A 20670-nucleotide genomic window follows, 5' to 3' on the forward strand; every position below is an offset into this window, starting at 1 on the left:
GGGCACCCAGGTGGAGAGCAGTAGGGTAAGGGAACCCAGGAGAACTGCTCTGCCACATAGCTTGCAGTGTCAGGTTTTATGGTGATGGGATTAGTTTCTGGGTGGTCTTTGGCCAATCATTCTAATTCAGAGTCTTTCCTGGTGGCAAACGCATCGCTCAGCCAAGATGGATGCTAGCTAGTGGGATTCCGGGAAGTGGACGGACACGTGGTGTCTCCTTTGGACCTTTCCCGAACTCTTCTGGTTGGTGGTGGCTTATTAAACAACTCATGCAAATAGTTACTATGGTGCCTGGCCAGGGTGGGCGGTTTCAATCAGTGTGCTTCCCCTAACACTCTCAGAAACATCAGGGTCCTTTTCGGGAACAGATTCCCCTTGGACCCACTGGCATAATAAACTGTACTCCACTGTCTTGACTGTCCTCTGAGGTGTGTTTTGTGACTCCGGATTCCACAACAGGGTAACCTTAAAAAGTCTTTTCCATAAATCTTGAAGTAGCAGTATTCTTGCAAAGGCACCAGAGTGAAACCACAAAAGGCATGTTTAAAATCTGATTAAATTGCAATTGACAAGGTAACCCAGTCATTGCTGTGACTTGTAACACTTTAACATGATAACTAGAATTATAACTGACAGCATTTTACCAGGTCATATCAGATTTTCATGAATTTCACCTAATTTCTAGGATATCTATATTCGTAACATCAATCATACAATATAACTTGAGAAGATTCATCACCCCTTCCAACAACAATTCCCCTGTAATTTAACATGTCAAATGAACTCAGGTTGCTTAATATCTCTCTTTGGGATGTCCCAGGGGCCCAGTGAAGCATCCAAAGTTAGCTAGAAGTCAACTATTTTGGAAGGTTTGTTGATAAATATCAAAAGGGTTTATAATAGTCAGGTAGGATCAGATAAGTCACTGTGAAACAATACTTACCACTTAGCCAAAGTTAACAAAAGATTTCAAAGGTAAACATAGAACAGATCTTAAGTTTCTTTACTTAAGAGGTAAAGAAACTTAAAATCTATTATCAAAGGCAGTTCAACATCTCCAGAAAACTTGTATTAGGCCCAAAACTCTTTTCTGGGGGTCCACTTTCCATAAAACCTCTTTATCCCTTTCTGAACCCATTCCTTTGCTTCTCCCATCCTGAAACTGCCACCTGTAAGTCAGAACTACTTCTTTTTCCCTTCATAAAATGCAATTTCATTCCTCATACCTTCTGTAATAACAAGACATACATCCTACTTTCCTTAAGTAACCAAGAACTGACCTTTATATTAGCATTCTATAGATTGGTGAACATATGTACCAGTGAATCTATCTTAAAAAAGTTTTTTGCTTTCTTATAGAGAACATCTCAGGATGACACCAGACACTATTCATGAATAGTCGAAAATCTCTAGTTTCTGTGTAAGAGGAAGGCCCTGTCAAATAGTGAATATTTCAGAACCTTATGTCATTTGGAAATGACCTAGCTATTCAATACACTGTTTAGCACAATGATAGAAAATAAGGTAACCAAAATCTGGAGAGACTATTGTAAGTTCAGTTCAGTTCAGTTGCTCAGTCGTGTCTGACTCTCTTTGCGACCCCAGGGACTGCAGCCTGCCAGGCTTCCCTGTCCATCACCAACTCCCGGAGCTGGCTCAGACTCATGTCTGTTGAGTCAGTGATGCCATCCAACCATCTCATTCTCTGTCATCCCCTTCTCCTCCCACCTTCAATTGAGACTATTATAGACAGGCATTTCTAAAGTATAATTATTTTTAATAGTTTACTTAAAAGCTCATATCATATTTACATTTTTTAGGAGCTTTTTTTTTTAAGGTACTTTCCTTGTTAAACTTGTAACAGATATAACAATATAGCAATATTTAACTTATAATAAACCTAGGCACAATGAAAACTTCATGCTTAATGTTAATGACTCTTAGACATGTCTATATTAGAGTAGCAAACAAACATTAATACTAGATATTTAATATTGACTATTTCCCAGTTCACATGAATCTGAAATTCATTTAGGTCAATTTTTTTGTGTATTTAGAACTGTTTGATTTGTAAGTGCTTCCTTTTCTTTAGGCCAATTAAATAAGAACTCACAACTTCAGCAATATTATCAAAAACAGAAGACACACACTGAGACATACATAATTCCAGACAGATCGACAGACAGATTTCCTAGTTTTCTGCCTGAGATTTAAAGTATCTCTTTGACCCCCCCCCCCCCCCTTTTTTTTTTTCTCTGCTAGAAGTTCTCATTTGCTCAAGGCTGTGGTCTCAGGTATATGGGGCAGTGTATTTCAAGACCAAGGAAAGGGTTAACTTCAAGCTTTGCCCTAGGCATTCTTCTTTAACAAGCTAGTTGTTTTCAACTGCATATGCAAAAAGAACGAGCTTTGCAGTTTCAAAAAAAACAAAATTCATTTTAACCAATTTTCTCTGGAGTCTACAGAATATCTTGGCCATCCTGAGTCAAAAAGTCATCTTTCCTTTCTGTAGTACTAGTTTTATTCTGAAATTATAGACCAAATAGTGCTCAAATTGACTTGGATATCAGGGGCAGATCATCTGATAAAAATCTTGGATTGTCCCCCTTGTGGGAAGTGAGACCTTTTCCCCATCGAAAAAATCTGAAGGGTTAAGGGAATTTGCTGAAGTAGGGGAAGCTTTTTCCATCCTACATGTAGGATAATCTTAAATAATGCTTATTTGTTTACCAAAATTACAAAAGATTTTAAAAACAAATATAAATCACTGAAAGGCAAAGAAATTAATAATCTGGGAAAGCTGCATTCTAAGAAAACTTTGTTCTTTTAACCTAGAGAGTAGAATGAATTCCAGTCTTGTAGCAGCTTAGCAGATAACAAAGAAACAAAAATTTATCAGTAAACTTTAGAAAAGTCTTTTTTATAAATCCTGAAGTAGCAGTATTCTTGCAAAGGCATCAGAGTGAAACCATAGAAGGCATGTTTAAAATCTGATTAGATTGCAATTGACAAGGTAACCTGGTCATTGCTGTGACTTGTAACACTTTAACATGATAACTAGAATTATAACTGACAGCATTTTACCAGGACATATCAGATTTTCATGAATTTCACCTAATTTCTAGGATGTCTGTATTCCTAACATCAACCATACAATGTAACCTAAGAAGATTTATCACTCCTTCTAACAATACTTCCCATGTAATTTAACATGTCAAATGAACCCAGGTTGCTTAATATCTCTTTTTGGGATGTCTCAGGGGCCCTTTGAAGTCAAGTTATTTAGGAAGTTTTATTGATAAATATCAAAAGGGTTTATAAAAGTCAGGTAGGATCAGATAAGTCACTGTGAAGCAATAGTTATCCACTTAGCCAAAGTTAACAAAAGATTTCAAAGGTAAACACAGAACAGATCACTTAAGAGGTAAAGAAACTTAAAATTCATTATCAAAGGGAGTTCAATATCTCAAGCAAACGTATATTATGCACAAAACCCTTTTCTCTGCGCCTACTTTCCATAAAACCTCTTTATCCCTTTCTATACCCATTCCTTTGTTTTCCCATCCTAAAACAGCCACAGTTCTGTAAGTCAGAACTGCTTCTTTTTCCCATAAAATGCAGTTTCATTCCTCATACCTTCTGTAATAACAAAACACATCCTATTTTCTTTAAGCAACCAAGAACTGATTTTTATATTAGCATTCTATAGATTGGTATATATACATATTGGTACGTATACATATGTACTAGTGATAATTTCTAAAAAAAACATTTGCTTTCTTATTCTGGAAAATCCCATGGATGGAGGAGCCTGGTGGGCTGCAGTCCATGGGGTCACGAAGAGTCAGACATGACTGACCAACTTCACTTTCACTTTTCACTTTCATGCATTGGAGAAGGAAATGGCAACTCACTCCAGTGTTCTTGCCCGGAGAATCCCAGGGAGGGCAGAGCCTGGGGGTGACTTAGCAGCAGCAGCAGCAGCAGAGAACATCTCAGGATGGCACCAAACACTATTCATTAATAGTATAAAATCTCTTTAGTTTCTGTGTAAGAGGAAGGTAGTGTTAAGTAGTGAATGTTTCAGAATCTTGTTTTATTGCGAAATGACCTAGCTATTCAATAAACTTTCATCACTTAGTTTAGCACAATGATAGACATACAGGTTATCAAAATCTGGAGAGACAATTTTAGACAGACATTTCTGAAGTATAATTATTTTTAATAGTTTATCTAAAAGTTCATATTGCATTTATATTTTTTAGGAATTGTTTTTTTTGAGGTGCTTTCCTTGTTGACAAACTTGTAACAGATGTAACAATGTAGCAATATTTAACTTATAATAAACCTAGGCACAATGAAAATATGCTTAATGTTAATGCCTGTTACATGTGTATATTAGATTAGTAAACAAACATTAATACTAGATATTTAATATTGACTATTTCCCAGTTCATGTGAATCTGAAATTCATTTAGGTTATTTTTTTCTTTTATTTAGAAATGTTTGATTTGTAAGCACTTTTCTTTATGGGCTTCCCTTGTGGCTCAGCTGGTAAACAATCCATCTGCAATGCAGGAGACCTGGGTTCTATCCCTGGGCTGGGAAGATCCCTGGAGAAGGGCAAGGCTACCCACTCCAGTATTCTGGCCTGGAGAATTCCGTGGACTGTATAGTCCATGGGGTCGCAAAGAGTCGGACACGATTGACTGACTTTCACTTCACTTCATTTTTCTTTATGCCAATTAAATAAGATCTCATGTACAACTTCAGCAATATTATCAAAAAACAGAAGACACACACTGAGAAAATGCAGACAGACAGACAGGCAGAGATCTCCTAGTTTCTGCCTGAGATTTAAAAATATCTCTTTGACTCCCCGCCCCCCCTCCCCGCCTTTTTTTTTTTTTTTTTGGCTTGCAGTTCTCATTTGCTTCAGACTGAGGTCTCAGGCAAAGTGGGCAGTATTTTTCAAGGCCATGGAAAGGGTTAACTTCAAGCTTTCCCCTAGGCAGGCCTTTTTAACAAGCTAGTTTTTTTTAATTGCATATGCATAAAAAAACCAGCTTTACAGTTTCCAAAAAAAAATTTTTTTTTAACCAATTTTCTCTGGTTCTATAGAATATCATGGCCATCCTACGGACAAGTCATCTCTCCTTTCTGTAGCCAGTTTTATCCCTAAATTATAGACCAAATTGGAGAAGGAAATGGCAACCCACTCCATTGTTCTTGCCTGGAGAATCCCAGGGACGGGGGAGCCTGGTGAGCTGCCGTCTATGGGGTCGCAGAGAGTTGGACACGACTGAAGCGACTTAGCAGCAGCAGCAGCAGCATAGACCAAATTGTGTTCAAATTGACTCTGATATCAGGGGCAGATCAGCTGATAAAAAGCTTGGATTGTCTTGGTGTGGTGAATTTGCTAGTCACTGGCTGTGTTTCACCTGGCAGTGAGGCGCCCCCATCCCCTACCCGGCGCCTCTCCGGTAAGTGGGCATATGGGCGGAGTGCACGTGACCTGGACATTGGCTGCAGTTCACCTGGGTGAACCAGCGGCCCTCACTCTCCAAAGTGGGCGTAGGAGCAGAATGCACCTGCCGCGCGCGTTGGCTGCCTTTCAACTGGACGCACCAGCGAGCCCCACGGCCTCCCCAGAATTGGGCGTAGGGGCGGAGCGCACATGGCCTGTGTCAGGGGCGGAGCTCACCTGGGTGCCCTTGAGCGCCTCCTCCGAGCTCCTAGGCAGCGGGTCCCAGGAGAGCTCTCAGTGGCGTCAATTGCGGCTGGGAACGCCCATTTCGTGGGCTCCTGGATCCCCATTGATTGGCATCCAGTGAGCGAAGCGGAGGGGTGAGGGCCACAGCTAACTGGGGCTCAGTGGCGCGGGGTGGAGCAGGAAACCATGTATTAATGCCCTCTTTGTTGGCTCAGTCTCGGAGCCCCCTAACCTGGGTCGCAGAAAGGCTTCGCCTTTGGGGTAAAGGCTTTGAGAACAGTTCCAAGCCTTTACCCCTTCGCATAAAGCTCAGTCCCGCGCAGTTTTCCCAACCAGCCTAGGGCTCCCAGGGAGGTCCCCAGGAAGTCCAGGGGATTTATCCTGCCTGGTTATTTCACCTGCTGGGACCCTGCAACCTCTACTCTAGCCGGCTGGCTCAGCCTTGCTTCGGGCACTTTTGCAGCCCAAGGAGCCCTTGACCACCTGCTGGGATGGGACAGAGAAGGGTTTCCGAATTGCACCCTAGAAACTTAGTCCGGTGCATGGATTTAAAAACCTGGTGGCCTCCCAGGCAGAACAGAAGGGCACCTTGCTGCCCTTTCATGGTGGAATCCGTGGCTGTCCTGCCGAGAGAGGCCTTTCCATGGGGACCCTGCACAATGAGTTTGGTGTCTTGGAACTGAATAATTAGAAGGTGTAAAATTTTTAAATTATGTGGTGCTTTAATTAAAAAATCACAAAACCCTAGACCCTCTAAGTTTTTTGCAAATTGAGGTCTAAAAATTTAAGGCCTATTTTCCTTCCACTGTGGTATTCTATGAAGAAATGTGCATTTTATTTTTTTGAGAAAAGAGTCAGAAAAGTGACAGAGAAGGCAATGGCACCCCACTCCAGTACTTTTGCCTGGAAAATCCCAGGGACGAAGGAGCCTGGTGGGCTACCGTCTATGGGGTCGCACAGAGTCGGACACGACTGAAGCGACTTAGCAGCAGAAAAGTGAAGGAAACAGAAAACCCAGAGGTGACCCTGTAGTTTGGCAAAGGCCTTAGGAGGTCACTTGTAAATGCTGCTGGCTGTTGGGAGGCAGTCTCTTCCGGTGGCTGATGGGCACAGAGCTCTGCAGGCTTGTCCTTTGCATGGATGTTCTTGTTTGTGGAAATCCAGCTCGGAGCCGTCTCCTGATGTTTAAGAATTTCCTAGACTAGACCCCTAGGCAAATCCCACAGGGACAGGGGTTCCTTCCTTCATTGTATTTGTCTGTTTGACTGAAAACCGGCAATGACATATTTTTATTTAAATCTGATCTATCATCCAGGCCTCCTCCTCAATAGGCTTGGGTTCCAGGAATGAATTATAATCAGTTATCCATGTTTTTACAGATGAGGAAACTGAGACCTAAAGAGGGTGGAGGACTGTCCAAGGGAGAATGGGATATCCTTCCAGGAATCCTGGCTCCTGGGTTTTTAATGAGCTTCCTATACAGCATGGTCATTAATTGGCAAGTGTTGACATTGAGGATAAACTATTGGTGGAAATGTAAAAGGCTTTTTTAAAGAATGTGCCTACCAGCTGTGCATTTTATGGAGTATTTTCATTGTGTTCCCCAACCCTGGGAAAGTGCTGGGCACAGGGCAGATACTTCATAATTTTAATTGAATAAGCTCAATTTCACATAATTTTATCCATAGTGTCAGCAACACTATGAGATATATTAGAACAGCGGTCTTCACAGTTGGTACTTCACAGATTAGTAAAGAAAGAATACTGTTTTTATTAGGAAGGCTGTAACAGAATTGCTAAGTTTTAAGTTTATCCCTCAAGGATATTTAAAAAAAAGTGAAACAAATCTCTCCTATCATCACCAAGGCTATTGGGAGGTCTGTTGAAGACCCCATGCAAGGGAGATTCTATCTCTTGGGAAAGCCCTGCGTAAGCATCTCCCTAAACCAGGAACCTGGGACAGCTGATTACACTTGAAGTTCCTTCCCTGACCTCGGGGGCTTTTGTGAAAGACAATTTTTTGATGGACAGTGGTGGGGGAAGGTTTCGGGATGATTCAAGTTCAGTCCATTTCTTGTGTACTCTGTTTCTATTTCTATGGTCTTCCCTGGTGGCTCAGTCTGTAGAGTCTGCCTGCAGTGTGGGAGACCTGGCTTCAATCGCTGGGTCGGGAAGATCTCCTGGAGAAGGAACAACCCACTGCAGTATTCTTGCCTGAAGAATTCAATGCACTGAGGAGCCTGGTGGGCTACAGTCCACAGAGTCACAAAGAGTTGGACATGACTGAATGACAAACACTTATTTCTATTATTATTACATCAGCTCCACCTCAGATAATCAGGCATTAGAGCCTAGATTTTGAGGGCCCCTGCTTTAGTTTCCTCTTTCATCTTCTGTACAGTTCCAGCCTGCTTTCTCTTCCTCTTCCACCTACAGAACTACCTGCTGGGCTTCTCTGAAGGTGACTATGAGTCTCCTTCCCTCGCTTCCTTTCCTCTGAGTCCCTTCTCTTAGCTGGGTTTCCCTGATCTCCCCTTAGGCACTCTTGCCCCATGTGGTGCTAGTGGTAAAGAACGTACCTGCCAATGCAGGGGTTTGATCCCTGGGTTGGGAAGATCCCCTGGAGATGGGCACAGCAACCCACTCCAGTATTCTTGCCTGGAAAATTCCCATGGACAGAGGAGCCTGGAGGGTTATGATCCATAGGGTTGCAAATAGACATGACTGAAGCGACTTAGCACAGCATACCAGAGGACCTTTGACTGCAGACTCATGTGATTGTTTTGGCTCTTTGGAGTCCCTTTTCATTCCACGTGTATGTCAGGGTCAGCCTGTGGTATTTTTTCCTAAAGGCCTTTTGTAATTCATATTGAATCTTCATTTCAGATTGAAGATGCATTACATAGTATTGCCATCTTAAGTCTTTCCATCGCTATGGAATATCTATACATGTATTTAGGATATTTTTCAGCAATCGTGATAATTTCCAGTGTGTCAGCCTTGTCATCCTCATTACCTCAATGGAAAAGTACTTTATTAATGTTGACATTATTGAAAGGGAATTGTTTTTTAAATTCCTTTTCAGATTATTATTTGCTAGTCTATACAAATAAAACTGTAATCATTTATTTTTATCAATTTGGACAGCTTGATAGTTGTCTTTACTCTCTCATATATTTACTATGTCGCACCCCTAGTCTCAGTCATTTCTTCAAAGAACTTTTTTTTAACATTAAATTATTTTTGGCTATGCTGGGTCTTGTTGTTGCATGCAGGGTTTGTCTAGTTGCAGTGACATGGCTACTCTGCTCCCTCTCTAGTTGCCGTGCCATGGCTTCTCATTGGAATGCTTTCTCCTGTTGCAGAACTTGGGCTCTGGAGCATGCAGGCTTCAATAGTTGTATGAGGGCTTAGTTGCCCCTGGGTATGTGGAATCTTCTAGGACCAGGGACTGAACACGTGTTCCCTGAATTGGTAGGCAGATTCTTTACCACCGATCACCAGGGAAGCTTCCTGTTCCCTTTTATTAGAGAATGATATTAAAAACATACATGTAGGAGCTAAATATGCTCAGCTGACAATACATGGAAATATATACATATATTCCAGCTTACCTTTGAACATATTCAGCTAAAGGTAATTTGTGATGATGTCTCCAACCTGATCCACCATGACATGGATATTATAACCTTTCCTTGTTTGCTGCAGCGTTTTTGGACAATTTGAGTACAGATTCTTTGTCAGATATGCATTAAAAAAATTTATTTTTGGCTGTGTTGGGTCTTCGTGTGTGGGCTCTTCTCTAATTCTGGCGATCATGGGCATAACTAGTGGTATGAGGGCTTCTCACTGAAGTAACTTCTCTTGTTGTGGGGCACAGGCTCTAGGGCTCATAGGCTTCAGTTTTTGCAGTATGTGGGCTCAGCATTGTGGCTTACAGGATCTAGAGCACAGGTTCAGTTGTTGTGGCACATGGGCTTAGTTGCTTTGTAGCCTGTGGGATCTTCTCATACCAGGGATCAAACCTGCATATCCTGCACTGGCAGGTGGATTCTTTACCACTGAGCCACCAGGGAAGCCCTCAGGCATATTTTAAATTCTAGTTTAGATTCTAGTTTTCCACACGTGTATCTGGTGAGAAAGGCCAGGATCAAGAGGCCTGGGAGCTGGGAGTCTTCAGCCATAGTTCTGGCTGTGCCATCAAAAGCTATGGGGACTTTGGCGAGCACCTCAACTTTCCTGGGACTGTTTCCTCCCCTCAAAAATGCCCTGCTGTTGGACTGTAGCCCACCAAGCTCCTCTGTCCCTAGGATTTCTGAGGCAAGAATATTGGAGGGGGTGCCATTTCCTTCTCTACAAGGTAGCATTTTGAAGATATTTTCTCCTGGATTGTGGCTTTGATGAAGGAAGGGGGATCCTTTCCAGGGCTTGAGAGTGGGTTCTTGTCTGACACTTGGAAACTAATTGTCTGAGAGGAGTGCTGCCCAAACAAAAGACTTTATTGGGAAGAGTTGCCAGGACAGAGGGCAGGAGGTTGAGGGAAACAGAGAGAACTGCTTTGCAACATGGCTCACAGTCTCAGGTTTTATGGTCATTGGGTTAGTTTCTGGTTTGTCTCTTGCCAGTCATTCTGAATTGGGATCCTTCCTGGGGGCATATGCATCACTCAGTTGAGATGGATTCCAGCAAGGAGAATCCTGGGAAGTTGGTAGGACCTATGGACTGGAGTCTTCCATCTCCTTTTGACTTCTCCAGAATTCTTCTGGTTGGTAGTAGCTTGTTAGTTTCTTGTTCCTTACCAGGACCTAAGAAGACTGCTGCAAGTGTATTCTCTGGTGCCCGGCAAGGGCAGGTGGTCAGTGGTTCCTTTAACAGTTTGTCTTTTGGTTTTCTTGAATAAGGTCCTTCACAGAGTAAATGTATAAAATTTTAAAAGTCAATGTTTTGAATAATACATATTAATAATTTGATAAGTTGGCTTTTTTGTTGTGTGTTAGAACTCACCACCAGACCAAAGGTCATGTAGATATTTTGTTGTTTTCTAAATTTTTAAATAGTTTTTAAAATTGAATTATGGTGCTAGTTGCAAAGTTTGTGTTTATGTTCATTTCATTCCATGTGTTTTTTTAAAGTTATTTATATTTAGTTGATTGATGATTGCTTTACAATATTGGTTTGATTTGTCATACATCAACATGAATTAACCATACATGTACGTATGTCCCCTCCCTCTTGAATCTCCCTCCCACCCGCCACCCATTCCCACCTCTCTAGGTTATTACAGAGTCCCAGTTTGAGTTCCCTGAGCCATATAGCAAATTCCCATTGGCTGTCTATTTACAAATGTTGGTGCATATGCATCCATGCTGCTCTCTCCATTCATCTCACTCTGTTCATCTTGTCCCCCACCCTTGTCCGTAAGTCTGTTCTCTATGTCTGCATCTCCACTGCTGCTATGTGAACCGATACATCAATACCATCCTTCTAGATTCCATATATATGCTTTAATATATGATATTTGGTTTTTTCTTTCTGATTTACTTCACTGTTTGATAGGCTCTAGGTTCATGCACTTAGAACTGACTCAAATGTGTTTTTTTTGAAGTTTCATTTTTTATTTTTTTAATATAAATTTATTTATTTTAATTGGAGGTTAATTACTTTACAATATTGTATTGGTTTTGCCATACATCAACATGAATCAAATGTGTTTTATGGCTGCATTCCATATAGTCTTTAATTGTTCCTTAGCCATGTTTTGAGAAGGGTCATGGCGATATTTGACTCCATTTCAGTTTGGGCTTCCAGTCTTAGCGTATACAGCAGAGCTGCATTCTGGATGAGACCTCTGGGGTTTGTGAGCGCCGTGCTGCCCGGTCTTCTCTGGTGGCCCACAGGGGGCACCAAACCCACCTCTGACCCACGGGGCACCCCCACGTTTTGCCTTCAGACTAGGCAACAGCTGGCAGGAGCTTTGTCTCCTTAGGACCGTCAGGGCGTAGGCTTGTGGATAATGGGACTGCGTCCAGGCTGAGAGGAACGGGGTTGCCTCAGAACCCACCAGCAAGGAGGTGCTGCAAGAGGGAAAAATGAGGATGAAGTAGATGTTTCCTGTGTCCAGCTGAGTGATGACCGGAGGTCCATCTCAGAGGACTCTGGAGGGAAAGAGCTCCATGTGCAAAAAGGTGGGTTTATAGTTAGATTTCTATTAGATGATCTAGAAGATGATCACTGATGTTCTTTAGTGTTGGTGGCCAGTTTTCCTGTCACTGTTTCTTGAGAGGACTGTCCTTTCCTCTTTGCATATTCTTGGCTTGATTTTCATGACCTGACCACATACATGTGCGTTTATTCCCGGGCTCTATTCATTCCTGTAGTCCATGTGTCTGTGTTTGTGCAGGTTCCTTACTGTTGTGGTTACTCCAGCTCTGTGATGTAGTTTGAAGTCCAAGAGGAAGATGCCTCCAGGTGTGTTCTTTCTCAGTCTTTTTGGCTCTTTAAGGTCCTTTTCAGTATTAGCAGACTAGTATTAGGAATATTTATATTTCTATGAAAAATGTCATTGAATATTATTTTGTGATTACAGTCAATGTATTTTTTGATGGCTTTGGTTGGAATGGACATTTTAATTACTCATTGTTCCAGTGCATGAGCATGGAATATTTTTCTGTTCATTTGTGTTTTCTTTGGTTTCTTTATCAGTGCTTTCTAGTTTTCTGACTACTGGTTTTCTATGTCCTTGGTTAAGTTTGTTGCTAGATGTTTAATTCTTTTTGATGCAGTTATAAATAGGATTTTCTTATTTTTTGTTTTTGATTGTTGTTAGTGTATAGCAACACAACTGACTTTTGTATACTGATCAGGATTGTAAATTGTAGTATTTTATATGATTGTAAATTGATCCTAAATTATTCAACTTTACTGAATGTAGTCTAACAACTTTTTGTGAAATTATGTGGAAAATTTTATTTGTAAAATTTGTTTCTTCTGCAATAGGTCATCCAGCGGACCCAATATGTGGTTACTAATAGACTTCCCACAGTGCTTCGTTATTCCATGTGAACTCCTACAAGGGCAGTGAGCATCACAACTTCCCTTGAACTTGATCTGGGTAAGTCTTGGCCTCTATAAGAAAGTTTCATGCTTGCTTGTCTGATCTGATTTTCTTTTGTGGTATTGACATTGTTGTTTTGAAAAATAATTTACTTTCCAGTACTTTAAAATGTACAGAAAATTCCTAGTAATGGTAAAAAGTACTAATTTGCCACATCATCTAAAATACTCTATGTGTTTTATCCAAAATGGGTGCATTCTCCTGCAGAACCAGTACATAACCTCCAAAATCAGGAAATCATATGGTTTCACATTATAATGTAATCCACAGCCCCACTTCCACTTTCAGCAATTTTCCAATTGTATGAATATATCTTTTTTTCCCATCCCCACCTTTTTTTTCTTTTTTTTAGAGTGTTACTGAGATCTTCTGTTATTTGGACAAATTTGATGGATTTAAAGCAGACATGGTGAATGTGGGATCTGGGTGGCCTTTTCTATATGGATTTTTTTCATTAAAGATGGTTTTATTCATGTTGTAACATGTATCAATACTACATTCTTTTTTTCCCATAGTAATTAAAAATAAATAACATACCATTTACCATTTACATATTTGTAAGTATACAGTATTGTAGTATGAACTACCTTTACTTGTTTTGCAAACCAGTTTAATAATGTCTACCTTGTGTGTGCTTTGGAGAAACTCAGGAAACTGAGTCAGTGACTGAAATGGCCCAAGATATCACCTTAGATACCATCTTCATTTAAAAACAAAACAGGGACTTCCTGGTGGTCCAGTGGCTAAGACTTTGCACTCCCAAAGAAGGAGGCTCAGGTTCAATCCCTGACTAGGGAACTACATCCGCCATGCCACAACTAAGACTTTGCATGCTGTAGCGAAATATCCGGCTTGCTTCAAGGAAGGTCAACCTGGTGCAGCCAAATTAAAAAAACAGATAAATATTAAAAAAAATATAAACAAAGGAAAGGGAGGGTATGGTTGTGCAGATTTACATCTTAGCTTTCGCTATTGATAAAAAAAGGATTTCACAAGACTATCATCCATCTGTCTTGGTATGTAGAGAGAATTCCTTTGAAATGAGATTTCTCTTGTCAATGTGATTCACGAAAGAGCCATCTTGACTTGGGTTTCAGAGATGATCATGTGTCCTCTTGGAAAAAAAAGGTTAATTAGGTCCAAATATTCTCACGCAGAGAGAGGTATATTTTGGGGTAGCATTTGCTCCCTTTCACTTTGGATGTATCCAGTTTGCTTACACAGTCGTCTACCGAAGACATCATTTGAAAGTTTTTAGCTATTACAAGTAGAGCTGCTGTGTGTAATTGTGTGATAGTTTTGTTTAGACCCTTTTTCAAAGCTGTTTTCTAAACACTAGATGTGTAGTGTTCAGTTCTCAGGTGAGCCTTGTTTAGCTGTGGAAAAATCCAGCTAAGTTGCTCTGTGGCATGTGGGATCCTCCTGGGTAAGGGATTGAACCTGAGTCTATTGCATTGTCAGATTCTTTACCACTGAGCCACCAGGGGCTTTTTTTTTTTTTCCTAGTTCACTGGTATGCTTATTTACTATCTGTATGTTTTCTTTGGCCAGGTGCTCAGATTTATACATTTTTAATGAGGTAGGTTGTTCCAGATTTTTTTGGTATAGTTGGAGTACAATCCTTTGTCAGATATGTATTTGGTAAATATATTTTTCGGTGGCTTGTGTTTAGGTTTTGTGAATAAGGTTTTTCACAGAGTTTAAATTTCTAATTTTTTAAAGTTCATGTTATAAATTTTATATTCTTTTTTGGATAGACTTTAGTTTTTTTTTTTTTTTTTTGGTTATAATTCATGAGCAAAACTGAGGTGCTGTAGATAAAGTTTTAAGCAAAGCCGAGGTAATGTAGATACAGTTTTGCATTTTGTGTATTGAGAAGTTTGAGTGAAGTTGGTGTAAGTTGTAAAATTATGTCTACATTCATTTGATTGCATACGGTTTCCAATTATTTGTATAATTGGTTTTGGAGACGTCATGGGAAGTCAGTTTCCCCAAGGGAAACTGGGTCCATGAAACATCAACTCTCTTTGACCCCTGGGAATCACTTTCTGCTTTTTCTGGCTTTTAGTTTAACTTGTTTGGATATCTCATACTAGTGGAATCACAGAACGTTTGTCCTTTTTGGTCTGGTTTGTTTCTCTTAACACAATGACCAAAAGGTTCGTCCACTGTAGCATTGTCAGAATTACTGACTTTTGGAAGGAAAGTTATGACCAACCTAGACCGCATATTAAAAAGCAGAGATATTACTTTGCCAACAAAGGTTAGTCTAGTCAAGGCTATGGTTTTTCCAGTGGTCATGTATGGATGTGAAAGTTGGACTATGAAGACAGCTGAGTGCCGAAGAATTGATGCTTTTGAACTGTGGTGTTGGAGAAGACTCTTGAGAGTCCCTTGGACTGCAAGGAGATCCAACCAGTCCATTCTGAAGGAGATCAGTCCTGGGTGTTCTTTGGAAGGAATGATGCTAAAGCTGAAACTCCAGTACTTTGGCCACCTCATGCGAAGAGTTGACTCATTGGAAAAGACTCTGATGCTGGGAGGGATTGGGGGCAGGAGGAGAAGGGGACGACAGAGAATGAGATGGCTGGATGGCATCACCGACTCGATGGATGTGAGTCTGAGTGAACTCCGGGAGTTGGTGATGGACAGGGAGGCCTGCTGCTGCTGCTAAGTCACTTCAGTTGTGTCCGACTCTGTGTGACCCCATAGACGGCAGCCCACCAGGCTCCGCTGTCCCTGGGATTCTCCGGGCAAGAACACTGGAGGCCTGGCGTGCTGCAATTCATGGGTCACAAAGAGTCGGACATGACTGAGCGACTGAACTGAACTGAACTGAACTGAAAGGCCTAATCATATTCCATTGTGTGTATACCACAGTTTGTTTATGAAATTGTATGTTCATGGACACTCGGATTGCTTCTGTTTGTTGGCCAGTGTGAATAATGCTGTTGTGAATATGAGTGTAGAAATATGCATTTTTTCAGCCCCTTTCCCCAAAGCTTTTGGGTACATAACATGAATTAGAATTGAAATATCATACATTAATTCCATGTGTTAGTTCTGGAGTAATTTCTGTAATGTCTTGCACAGTGGCAGCACCGTTTCAGTTTATTTTTTGTATGGTAGAATACTGCTCAAGCTTTTGAATATACCCTGTTTTGCATATTCATTCACCCACCGATGGACACTTGAATGGGTTCTGCCTTTGGGCTATTGTGATAATGTTCCTATGAATAGTTGTGTTTCACCTTTTGTTTGAATTATTAACGAATGCATACTACTATATATGAAAGAAACCACAAGGACCCACTGTATAGTATAGGAAACTGTATTGAATATCTTATGATAATGTATAATAGAACAGAATCTCAAAAGGAATATATGAAAAAACATAATAGCAATGGTAATTATTGTGCCAACACTAAGTTATCATAGCACTACTCAATATGTATACATGAGACTAAAATGTTCACATCAGTAAGTATATTTCACTGATCAATCATATAAAAATAACTAGAGAATGCAAACAGAGAATAAATAAACTTCCTGACATTACGCATCATCATTTATGCACTGTTACTACCTGTAACATTCATTGTATAAGTGCTGGACTAAGAATTTTCATTAGTGTAAACCAAGAGATTGCAAAGGTGTAAGGAAGTATAATTTATTGAATTCCTTAATGAAGGATTATAGAAGTCTACGTATATGAAGTGAATGAAAATCAAACAGTTTAATTGAGCCACATTCTTACTAGAGTGATGAGCTTTCACCCCACCCAATGTTAGTTCACAGTTAAAACCTGCAGTCATCTGGCTTCAGTGTCTGTTTCCTGCCATCCGGAAAGAAAAGATGAGGAAGTCTTGACAAATTTGATGTTATTTTTCTTATTTTGATTTGCATTTTATCACAGAGCTTGGCAAAAAGAGGGCTTAATCTGTTTTTAGAGTTCCATTCCAAGGCTTGCTCTGGCACGTTACATATGTTGACAAACTGCTGATTATTTTCAACAAAGGACAATGATCTGCACTTCACTATTTGTTGCTTGAGCTGGAATTGTAGGCATCTCTTTACGTCCAGTACTTCATGCTGAAGTAGGCATAACCTGAAGCAGTACCATAAGATGAACACATTTATAATGTAGCCATTGCATCCCATGAATTTGTAGTAATTTTTCAGTTATACACATCATCATTGGAGTAACTGACTTGTCCCAGTAATAACTGGAGTACCCAGTATAACAGTTCCTTGACTAAATAATACGCCTATGAGAACTGCTTCCAGTGTTCTTTCTCCTATTTTGGTCATGAAGAGTAGAAGCTGATGGCAGTGGTTTTTGAAATGTATATTGATTCCTAGGTGGCACAGTTGGTAAATAATCTGCCTACCAGTGCAGGAGATGGAGGTGATGTGGGTTTGATCCCTGGGTCGGGAACATAACAATTCATACACTAGTCTTATGTCAACAAATTTTATACTTACGAGTTTTTTCTTCTGTATACAGAAAAACAAATGCTATTCAAGGACAGTTAAAGAATCCTAATGTTGAAAATCAAATTTGTATTGTGAGTAATGCTTAGAAACTTGTGAGTTGAAACATAGTTTTATGCCTATCATCCTTGTAGTTCCCTCAGTGAAGTATTTTGAGAAAAGCTCTTCATTCATGGTATAGATTCATGAAGAAGCTAAATAGCATTAATCCTTTACATTGACACCTGGGAATTTAAATCTCCTGTGAATCATATGTGACAACTACATACACCATTATGATTTATTAGTATGATATCAATATTTTTAATCCTACTATATTTCAACTAAAAATATCAATATATATTTGTACATGAAGTCAAGACATAAAATCAGTGCAAATACAAAATATTCCATCCTTTGAGAAAGGGAGCAAAAAATCTATGTGCTTTGCCTATTGCATTTTTATGTATTAGATCCTTAAGTATTTATTCACCACAACCAACTGAATGATTAACAAATGTTTCAGAGAAGAAAGGATCATTTCTCTTTAATGATGAGTAGTTCAACTCCTCTCCAAGCAAATACTGGATGGTAATAACTATAAAGGACAAAGTTGATTATTCAGATTTATATTACTCATTCATTAGCTTGACACATGTACTAAATTTGTCTGTTACCACCTTTTTATCCTTTAAAATATCCACTAGTGAAAGTGAAAGTGGCTCAGTTGTGTCTGACTCTTTGCAACTCTTTCCGACTCTTTGCAACTCACTATACAGCCCATGGAATTCTCTAGGCCAGAATACTGGAGTGGGTAGCCGTTCCTTTCTCCAGGGGATCTTCCCAACCCAGGGATCAAACCCAGGTCTCCCGCATTTCAGGCGGATTCTTTACCAACTGAGCTATTAGGGCTTCCCTGGTGGCTCAGTTGGTAAAGAATATCTGCATCAGTTCAGTTCAGTTCAGTCGCTCAGTCATGTCCGACTCTTTGCGACCCCATGAATCGCAGCACGCCAGGCATCCCTGTCCATCACCAACTCCAGGAGTTCACTCAGACTCATGTCCATCGAGTCGGTGATGCCATCCAGCCATCTCATTCTCTGTCGTCCCCTTCTTCTCCTGCCCCCAATCCCTCCCAGCATCAGAGTCTTTTCCAATGAGTCAACTCTTCGCATGAGGTGGCCAAAGTACTGGAGTTTCAGCTTTAGCATCATTCCTTCCAAAGAACACCCAGGACTGATCTCCTTCAGAATGGACTGGTTGGATCTCCTTGCAGTCCAAGGGACTCTCAAGAGTCTTCTCCAACACTGCACTTCAAAAGCATCAATTCTTTGGGGCTCAGCCTTCTTCACAGTCCAACTCTCACATCCATACATGACCACAGGAAAAACCATAGCCTTGACTAGATGGACCTTAGTTGGCAAAGTAATGCTCTGCTTTTGAATATGCTATCTAGGTTGGTCATAACTTTTCTTCCAAGGAGTAAGTGTCTTTTAATTTCATGGCTGCAATCACAATTTGCAGTGATTTTGGAGCCCCCCCAAATAAAGTCTGACACTGTTTCCGCTGTTTCCCCATCTATTTGCCATGAAGTGATGGGACCGGATGCCATGATCTTCGTTTTCTGAATGTTGAGCTTTAAGCCAACTTTTTCACTCTCCTCTTTCACTTTCATCAAGAGGCTTTTTAGTTCCTCTTCACTTTCTGCCATAAGGGTGGTGTCATCTGCATATCCGAGGTGATTGATATTTCTCCCGGCAATCTTGATTCCAGCTTGTGTTTCTTCCAGTCCAGCGTTTCTCATGATGTACTCTGCATAGAAGTTAAATAAGCAGGGTGACAATATACAGCCTTGATATACTCCTTTTCCTATTTGGAACCAGTCTGTTGTTCCCTGTCCAGTTCTAACTGTTGCTTCCTGACCTGCATACAGATTTCCCAAGAGACAGGTCAGGTGGTCTGGTAGTCCCATCTCTTTCAGAATTTTCCACAGTTTATTGTGATCCACCCAGTCAAAGGCTTTGGCATAGTCAATAAAGCAGAAATAGAGGTTTTTCTGGAACTCTCTTGCTTTTTCCATGATCCAGTGGATGTTGGCAATTGGATCTCTGGTTCCTCTGCCTTTTCTAAAACCAGCTTGAACATCTGGAAGTTCATGGTTCTTGAATTGCTGAAGCCTGGCTTGGAGAATTTTGGGCATTACTTTACTAGCGTGTGAGATGAGTGCAATTGTGCGGTAGTTTGAGCATTCTTTGGCATTGCCTTTCTTTGGGATTGGAATGAAAACTGACCTTTTCCAGTTCTGTGGCCACTGCTGAGTTTTCCAAATTTGTTGGCATATTGAGTGGAGCACTTTCACAGCATCATCTTTCAGGATTTGAAATAGCTCAACTGGAATTCCATCACCTCCACTAGCTTTGTTCGTAGTAATGCTTTCTAAGGTCCACTTGACTTCACATTCCAGGATGTCTGGGTCTAGATGAGTGATCACACCATTGTGATTATCTGGGTCATGAAGATCTTTTTTGTACAGTTCTTCTGTGTATTCTTGCCACCTCTTCTTAATATTTTCTGCTTCTGTTAGGTCCATACCATTTCTGTCCTTTACTGAGCCCATCTTTGCATGAAATGTTCCCTTGGTATCTCTAATTTTCTTAAAGAGATCTCTAGTCTTTCCCATTCTGTTGTTTTCTTCTATTTCTTTGCATTGATCTCTGAAGAAGGCTTTCTTATCTCTTCTTGCTATTCTTTGGAACTCTGCATTCAGATGCTTATATCTTTCCTTTTCTCCTTTGCTTTTCACTTCTCTTCTTTTCACAGCTATTTGTAAGGCCTCCTCAGACAGCCATTTTGCTTTTTTGCATTTCTGTTCCATGGGGATGCTCTTGATCCCTGTCTCCTGTACAATGTCACGAACCTCATTCTGTAGTTCATCAGGCACTCTATCTATCAGATCTAGGCCCTTAAATCTATTTCTCACTTCCACTGTATAATCATAAGGGATTTGATTTAGGTCATACCTGAATGGTCTAGTGGTTTTCCCTACTTTCTTCAATTTGAGTCTGAATTTGGTAATAAGGAGTTCATGATCTGAGCCACAGTCAGCTCCTGGTCTTGTTTTTGTTGACTGTATAGAGCTTCTCCATCTTTGGCTGCAAAGAATAGAATCAATCTGATTTTGGTGTTGACCACCTGGTGATGTCCATGTGTAGAGTCTTCTCTTGTGTTGTTGGAAGAGGGTGTTTGCTATGACCAGTGTGTTTTCTTGGCAAAACTCTATTAGTCTTTGGCCTGCTTCATTCTGTATTCCAAGGCCAAATTTGCCTGTTACTCCAGGTGTTTCTTGACTTCCTACTTTTGCATTCCAGTC

This window comes from Budorcas taxicolor, chromosome 12 (genome assembly GCF_023091745.1).
Source record: "Budorcas taxicolor isolate Tak-1 chromosome 12, Takin1.1, whole genome shotgun sequence".
Lineage (NCBI taxonomy): Eukaryota > Metazoa > Chordata > Mammalia > Artiodactyla > Bovidae > Budorcas > Budorcas taxicolor.